Below are 9,342 nucleotides of genomic sequence, written 5' to 3'. Positions count from 1 at the left end.
AACCATAGTCGTTCCTACGTCCCCTGATGTGAGCGGCAGTGCTGGAGGGCAGTTCCACAGTCTCAGACGGACGTGGATACTCATTACCATAATCGCACAGTTATCTTACCTTGGGCAAAGTATTTCAACCAAGAGATTCAGATAGAAATCATCTGTGTGAATAATGTCATTTCTAAAGCAATAATTACCTTCTATATTATATCCCATATAAATATATAAAATTAAGATGATGCTGAAATTGTGATGTTTGCCTAATATGTGGAACTGCCCTACATGTAGTGCCAAACACTGACGCTCTGAAAAATATTTCTGCAGCAAATCTGTAGCCCTATCCCTAACTCCAAGCCTGAATAGACTATGGAATATATGAAAACTCAATGTCCAATTCACAAATTCGGAGGCATCATCACAGCGATGCACCAACTCTACTTCTTACACAATGATCTGGCTCAACCACCTCAATCCAATATAGTTGTTGCTCTACATAAACGTCGACCATACGAAGAACATGACTCCAACCCCTGTTCGTCCCCTTGTGCTAATTCATTGCTCAAGACAATGCGTTTCCATGTAGTTCTCCCCTCTTCGGGTTTTGAGAGATCCTTCTTCCCATGATGTGTCCCCAGGTTGTGTACGTCACAGATGGCAACTCTTATCCTCGTACATGGACGGTCACGTTGCGTCCCTGGTCTCCTCCCATCACCCATCACTTGCCATCCCCCCCCCCCACCCCAATGTAATCACTCAAAACCAACTGTGATTGACTGCAGCAGTGTTTTTAACAGACACCAGTCGTGTTACGGCTATTGGTGTTGTTATCGTTTATTGTAATAAACGCATTGCCTCCAAGAGAAGTCTCGCTCTACGTTCATACCCACAACACAGACGCAAAATACATTACAGAAGTTATGTTAAGCAGCGGCAAAAGTTTGAGTGATAGCTGATCTGACACTGACTCCTCTCACAACGACCAACTTTCCGAATACTCATTCAGTAGTAAGACTCTTAAATTGACGGAGAAAGCTCTCGTCAGAATCCCCTATTTTGATCCACACAATTGGAACAGAGACATACACAATCATATCACAACAGTAGAAGTGGAGGCAATGATCAGAGGTCTGAGGAAGTTGGACGAGAAAACAAGTGCTGAAAAGAAGGTTACATGAACATTCTATACCATGGGTAAAGTCGCTGCCATACAAGGTTAGGAATTATTAAAAAAAACTCAGCCTAACAGTGATTACGAAGTTTGGAGAATATTCAACACTGAGTGGTTTAATGCTGCCAAATTTATGACCCAGTGCGTAAATGAGGAGTGTATTACGCAGGTGATGTTGATCAATACCACGAAGGTGACAAAAAGTTCAAGATTGTTTTTTTTTAATCCTTGAGTCTAGAGATTACAGAAATTGTGGGAATGGTTTTGGACCCAGAGACGGCCTCCTTACACCACATACAGAATAGGGTTCACACGGCATGGCTATATATATATCATTCGGACAAAACACAGGGAGAGAGATAATGCACCCCGCCATCTAGGGGGAAGTAAAAATCACGTGAGCAGCTACAGCACCTCACACCAAGCCCCACAATACAGAGAGGAGCAAGCACCCACGAACTACCAACATAATTACACGCAGAGATGGCAAGGTAACAATCCAGCGAGAGAGTGGCACACCAATCCGAAGCAACCACAGCACACAAAGACAGGTAATTATTGGAATGTCTGGGTGTGGAAGCCAAGAGCGGAATCATACCAGCACCCCATGCCACGACAAACTCAAGGTTAAACACAATCTGCCCATTCCCCCTTCGATACCCCCACCCGGCTATACCAGGAGGGAGTAGAGAAACAGGAAAGGAAACAAAAATGGACTCAACTCAGATACAAAATGTGGCACAAACACGTGGTGAATCACCCACATTAATTGAGAATGAGCTGCCAGTGAGAGCACTGCCCACTGAATTACTGAAAAATAGTTTTTCATCCAAAGGCCGATGCCTGCATTCCTCAGGGCGTGTCCCTGTAGCACGTTCCTCTGCCCCATCCATCGTACAATCATGTAAATCCGCGAGACAATGGGCGACTTTTCCAATTACCTGGCGATTAGGTTTTACTCCCCCTCCCTGCGGTTTATCATCTCCTGTCGGATGTAGATCGGAGTGCTGAAATGGGGGGAGGGAAGATTCACAATGGATCGGGAATTATGTTGAAACCCAGCACACCCAAAAGCACAAAAGTGGGGAGGACCCAACGGGGCACGGAATCGAATCGACTCATCGAGTTAAATGTACGGATCAATGAGTGGTGGCCCACTTTACTCCAGTGACCCGGGTGCTGCTGCGGGGTCCACTTTCTGCCCCGCCTCCTTTCCCCCCCCCCCTTCTCTCTCCCCCCTACTGCCGAGGCCTCTATAACCTCGTGCCACGGCAGATCTCTCGCCTACTTCAGCAGTTTTTTCTTGCTGTGGTTGTCCCACCTGATGGGAGGGACTTGATCACATCAGCCGCGTCACAGGAAGTAAGATGTGGGGATGGCTGTCATTTTTAAAGGGGTCTGAGTAATTGACCATACACAAGGAATCGGTTATAATCGACTTGGTAATCGAATCGTTCCAGCTTTAGTACTCGCGCATATAATACACTAGCTATTCTAGATTTAAAGCTTTCGTGACTGCTAGGATCCATACTCTTTGGTTCTATTGGGTAAAGTCACGTAGGTGAAAATAAAATAACAAAATATCACGACATTTCGGCCACAACACAAGCGGCCTTCAACAGGTGAAGGGACGAGACTGTCTGGAGGACAGCGCTGGAGTGGAAGAAGCCACGCTTAGATCACGACCTTTAAGCTGTGTGAGAAGAAAAAACACCAAGCGCCTTGACAAAGGAATTAGCATATAATTTAGCATTCAAATGGCTAATTGAAATAGCTAAGTTAAAGTATACACATCCGCAGAGGTACCCCTTGACAAAGGAATTAGCATAGAAGTTAGCATTGAAATATCTGAGTGATTAGCTTGTAACTGGTCACAGAAATAGCTATGTTAAAGTTAGAGCATATACATTCACCGAGGCACCTAGTACTCATCAAACAGGAGAATTTAGCGAAACACAACCACGCTCAGACAGCGGACCTCTAAACTGTGTGCGAGCAAACAAGGTGTTCTGACAAAAAAAATTAGCATAAAAATTAGCATTTGATTGGCGGATTTTAGGAAAGAGGTGGTGTACGTGCCGGTGGACTTGCCGTTTGGCGCGGGGGGGGGGAAGGGGGGAGGGGGAGTTTACCTATTGATGGTGTGAAAAGGGAATTTATAAGAGCTGCGAAAGTTTGGGGTACCACTACTTGAAAAATATACTGTACAAATGAAATTAGTGTAATGTTTAGTTCGATTTAGAACATCTTTCCAATGGTTGCTCAATTTGAAACCATCCTCTCGGTTGAAATTATGTCTGTGTTTGTAGATCTGAATTGCTTCATGAACAAATCTCTGATAAAAGCCCGTGGGTTTGCAAAGAACCTTGGTATCGGAGAAAATTATATCGTGATCCCCCACAGCGTTGTAACAGTGATCAGCCACGGCAGAAGAATTCGTTTTGCCGTGTTTCAAATCTGATTTGTGCTCGCGAATTCGGTCAGAGACATGTCGCTTTGTCTCACCGATATAGCAATCACCGCAGGTACAACTCAATTTGTAAACCCCGGGGTACTGTAAATCAGGAATGACATCCTTCACGGATGGGATCAGATCACAAATTTTGTGTACTGTATTGAACCGGACCTGGATCTTGTGTTTGTTTAGAATTTTGGAAATCTTTTTAGTAACGCCTGCTATATATGGAAGTGTGATGGTTTTGACCGGAGTATCAAGTGGTTGTTTCTGTATGGAGGGAGAGACAGCTGGGCGGATGGTACGGTCAGAGTAACCATTCCTTTTGAGGGCCAGGTGTACATGTTTTAATTCACTGGTCAGGTGGTGTTGGTCCGAAATGCAATGAGCCCTATGGTATAAAGTTTTGATGAGAGAATTATTTTGGGCTGGGTGGTGGTGGGAATCAGGTTTCAAGTAGGAATCTGTGTGGGTGGGTTTCCTGTAGACAGAATGCCCCAATGAGCCATCAGGTCTCCTCTCAAACATAACATCTAAGAATGGTAGCTTGCCATCTTTCTCCACTTCCATGGTGAACTTGATGGCGGGATGTCTGGAATTGATGTGGTGTAGGAAAAGGTTCAGAGCTGGGAGGCCATGTGGCCAAATGACGAAAGTGTCATCCACATATCTCTTCCACAGGGAAGGTCTGAGGGTGGAAGTCTGGATGGCATCTGATTCAAATTTCTCCATGAAAATATTGGCTATCACTGGTGATAAGGGGGATCCCATGGGGGTACCCTCATTTTGTTTGTAGAAGGAGCCATTCCAAGTAAAGTAGGTATTGTTGAGGCAGTGCCTAACCAGTGCAGGTGTGTCGGGGTCTAGTCCATGTTGGACCAAATTTTAAATTATTTCAATGGTATCAGGTACTGGGACCTTGGTGAACAAAGAAAGCACATCGAAGCTGACAAGGATATCGTCAGGGGACAGTACAACGTCTTTGACCATAGAGACCAATTGGGCTAAGTTAAGTACTGCTGAGGCGGTCTTGCCAGTGAAATATATATAATATATATTTTGTTGTTTCCCTTCAACGTGACTTTACCGAAAGAACTAAGATTATAATACCTACTTTACTTGGAATGGCTCCTTCTACAAACAAAATGAGGGTACCCCCATGGGATCCCCCTCATCACCAGTGATAGCCAATATTTTCATGGAGAAATATGAATCAGACGCCATCCAGACTTCCACCCTCAGACCTTCCCTGTGGAAGAGATATGTGGATGACACTTTCGTCATTTGGCCACATGGCCTCCCAGCTCTGAACCTTTTCCTACACCACATCAATTCCAGACACATCAATTCCAGACATCCCGCCATCAAATTCACCATGGAAGTGGAGAAAGATGGCAAGCTATCATTCTTAGATGTTATGTTTGAGAGGAGACCTGATGGCTCATTGGGGCATTCTGTCTACAGGAAACCCACCCACACAGATTCCTACTTGAAACCTGATTCCCACCACCACCCAGCCCAAAAGAATTATCTCATCAAAACTTTATACCATAGGGCTCATTGCATTTCGAACCAACACCACCTGACCAGTGAATTAAAACATGTACACCTGGCCCTCAAAAGGAATGGTTACTCTAACCGTACCATCCGCCAAGCTGTCTCTCCCTCCATACAGAAACAACCACTTGATACTCTGGTCAAAACCATCACACTTCCATATATAGCAGGCGTTACTAAAAAGATTTCCAAAATTCTAAACAAACACAAGATCCAGGTCCGGTTCAATACAGTACACAAAATTTGTGATCTGATCCCATCCGTGAAGGATGTCATTCCTGATTTACAGTACCCCGGGGTTTACAAATTGAGTTGTACCTGCGGTGATTGCTATATCGGTGAGACAAAGCGACATGTCTCTGACCGAATTCGCGAGCACAAATCAGATTTGAAACACGGCAAAACGAATTCTTCTGCCGTGGCTGATCACTGTTACAACGCTGTGGGGGATCACGATATAATTTTCTCCGATACCAAGGTTCTTTGCAAACCCACGGGCTTTTATCAGAGATTTGTTCATGAAGCAATTCAGATCTACAAACACAGACACAATTTCAACCGAGAGAATGGTTTCAAATTAAGCAACCATTGGAAAGATGTTCTAAATCGAACTAAACATTAAACTAATTTCAATGGTACAGTATATTTTTCAAGTAGTGGTACCCCAAACTTTCGCAGCTATAAATTCCCTTTTCACACCATCAATAGGTAAACTCCCCCTCCCCCCTTTCCCCCCCCCCCCGCGCCAAACGGCAAGTCCATCGGCACATACACCACCTCTTTCCTAAAATCCGCCAATCAAATGCTAATTTTTATGCTATTTTTTTTGTCAGAACACCTTGTTTGCTCGCACACAGTTTAAAGGTCCGCTGTCTGAGCGTGGTTGTGTTTCGCTAAATTCTCCTGTTTGATGAGTACTAGGTGCCTCGGTGAATGTATATGCTCTATCTTTAACATAGCTATTTCTGTGACCAGTTACAAGCTAATCACTCAGCTATTTCCATGCTGAATTCTATGCTAATTCCTTCGTCAAGGGGTACCTCTGCGGATGTGTATACTTTAACTTAGCTATTTCAATGAGCCATTTCAATGCTAAATTTTATGCTAATTCCTTTGTCAAGGTGCTTGGTGTTTTTCTTGTCACACAGCTTAAAGGTCGTGATCTAAGCGTGGCTTCTTCCACTCCAGCGCTGTCCTCCAGACAGTCTCGTCCCTTCACCTGATGAAGGCCGCTTGTGTTGTGGCCAAAACGTCGTGATTTTTTGTTATTTTATTTTCACCTACGTGACTTTACCCAATAGAACCAAAGAGTATGAATACACTAGCTGTACTACCCAGCTTCTCCTGGGACTTGGATCCACCACGCCCGGCCGCCTTTGTCTCCCCAGTGGCGATGTTTACACACCACAGCAGTTACTCGTTTTGAGGCTGAGTCGACGTAGGGGAGGCCCAGGACCAGTTAAACTAATCGTCACTGGTAGTGGCCGTGAGCGGGAATCGAACTCGGGTGGCCGGATTCGCAGCGCAGCGCGCTAACCACTACACAATGCGTTACGCTTCCACATGTGCGGGTCACGTAACAGATTTGACGTCACAGCTCACTTGCCGTACAAAAAATAAATGCATTATTGAGCTCCCCCCCCCACACACACAAAAAATGTGTTTTCATAACTTTTGCATGGTGTACAGTCTGGAAAGTACCCACATGGCAAATTTCAAGTTTGTTGCATGTCGGGAAGTACGCTAAACATTTTGAACAGGCACACATATTCACAACTTTTATATATATGGAGATAACACAAAATAATCATTACCACATTTGCGTTCGTTTGAGCATTCAGTGTCTCAAACCGACGCTGGTGAACTGCCAGATATTTGCAGGCAAGGATGCTCTCTGTTAGTTACAGGTCCTAGTTCTATGCAAAACTGTGGAATACTTCACAAAAATTCATCATGAGCTTTGCAGAGCTGAAAACCATTCTGACGTTTGCTCGTGTTGAACCAATGCTGCTGAAATAAAAATCACGGCCAGAAAGGCCGTAGGCTTTCACGACCAATATTATTCATTATAAACGTTTTTGGGTTAGATCGCATTATTCATAAATGTGTCGTAACCCTCCACTACCCGACACGGCCAATCAGTAAAAAAGTGTCACATTGACAAAAGAGAAATAGATCACTCCTTCAGCCCACCGGTGTGTTGAAGAGTGAATCCACAACATTTACAATTTTTGAGTACGACGTTTCGCTGGTAATTACATCCAGCATCATCGGGCAATTTGCCAGAAAGGTGAAGCCCTCACTTCCTCCCGGTCTTAAAAAACCGGGAGCACCGTCACCATCGCAGCATGACACATGTGTGCCCGTTGAAACGTGCAGCCCTCGATCGCAATAGAACCGATAATAATTATTGTTGGTACAACTTTCTTACTCATGAAAGCTCTGCGAAGTTTCAATATAATAATTCGCTTACATCGTGGATATGAGTAACAAAATTAACACGCAAACGATGATTCCCCTCCTTCACATATCTGTCTTTCCACTTAAAAAATACAAGTATTTGTACACATCCCATTAGCCACACGGCTTTCCTGCTGGGAGTGCATCATTTCAGCAGTATTGGTTGTACACAAACCAAGCTCTGGTCCGGTTTTTATATTCATCAGCACGCTCCAGCTCACTTGAAGCAATGCTGGTGAACTGCCAGCTGTTATAGGTTAGGGCCCGCTCTGTGAGATATGGGTGCTCGAAGGTTGTTGTTTATGTAGGTTATGAAAATTTGATGAAAATAATGAAAATTTGATTAAATTTGAAATCTGCATAATTTATCCGAATTAATTGGTGTAATTATGTGCATAAACTATGCTAATTCGAGATAACCGTATTAATTTATGCGAGTGGGCGTGGTTATGATGATGCAGGTCGTTATGATAATTAGGTCCAGCCTCGGTGACGAAGGTTGGTTATTAATTGGAACAACGCAATTAATCGTATGCAGTTGTGCAGGTATTGTGAGCGTGAATGAGAGAGAGTCGACTTGACTTGTTATTTAATTCCGTGTTTTCAATAAGGATACAATGATCTTCGATTTAACGCTTATTGATTATGTGCTGGATTAGTGATTAGTGTGCTTATGATAGGTCCCCAAGATTCAGATCTCATTCGCAGAACAATTCTATGCAGTATCACGGAAAGAATCACACACAACTCTTCTGCTTTAATCAATTTTATTTTCTAGCTAAACTTTAATTTTTGGATAATATGAGAACTCTCAACCTCGGAATTTCAACACAGCATTAACAAGGTACACATCACGATTGCGTTGTTTCACTTCGATAACGGCACCTGTGTTTAATTCCCGACGCGTAACGCAATTGATCGGTTGTTGAGAGAGAGAGATTAAAACATGCAAACTATTCTATCAAAACCTTAACCTTATAATATGTAATTCGTATTTAAATTGTTACACAACACGGCATTCGGTCATTGATCATATGCGACCCTTAATGCAGATTCTTGTCACGTTGTTAACAGTAGGACGATTGATTATTATGCAACGCTGTTCATATGGAAAGACACTCAAACCATTATTATTCCTAAAGGCACAAATGCGTTCATAGATTCGTCTTGTTCATTCATGGATACCAGCAAGATTATGCAATAGAAAAAAAACGAACCACTCAAATACCCCCAAGTGACCGTAACCACGTAACTCAAATGGCCGCAATGTATTCCTTTGAGATTCTTATCTTGGACCAATCTTTTAATTAATTGTGTTCAGATCCCTGGCAGGGAAAACCTGTTAAACAATTTTCTTTAAAAAAAAATTGTTTGCTGGCGGTTATGGCTTTGGGAGTTGTTCCCCCCCGCCCTCATCTTCCTTTGTTTCCGAAGGGTATCGTGGAGGGGGGGGGGGGTGAGTTTGTGTGTGGGGTGACCCGGGTTCGATTCCCGCTCACGGCCAACACCAGTGACGATTATCTGAACCGGTCCCGGGCCTCCCCTAGGTCGACTCAGCCTCAAATGAGTACCTGGTAAGGTGTGTAAACATTGCCACTAGGGAGACAAAGGCGGTCGGGCGTGGTGCTGGCCACCCACCCCCTCGTGTACCGTTCCGGCCTTCATAGGTGCTCGCTAACAGCACTTGCCCCTACAGTCTGTTAAGGCTATA

This window comes from Petromyzon marinus, chromosome 8 (assembly GCF_048934315.1).
Source record: "Petromyzon marinus isolate PM22_M1 ecotype Great Lakes invasive population chromosome 8, UKy_Petmar_22M1.pri1.0, whole genome shotgun sequence".
Taxonomy (NCBI): Eukaryota; Metazoa; Chordata; class Hyperoartia; order Petromyzontiformes; family Petromyzontidae; genus Petromyzon; species Petromyzon marinus.
This window is presented reverse-complemented; position numbering follows the sequence as displayed.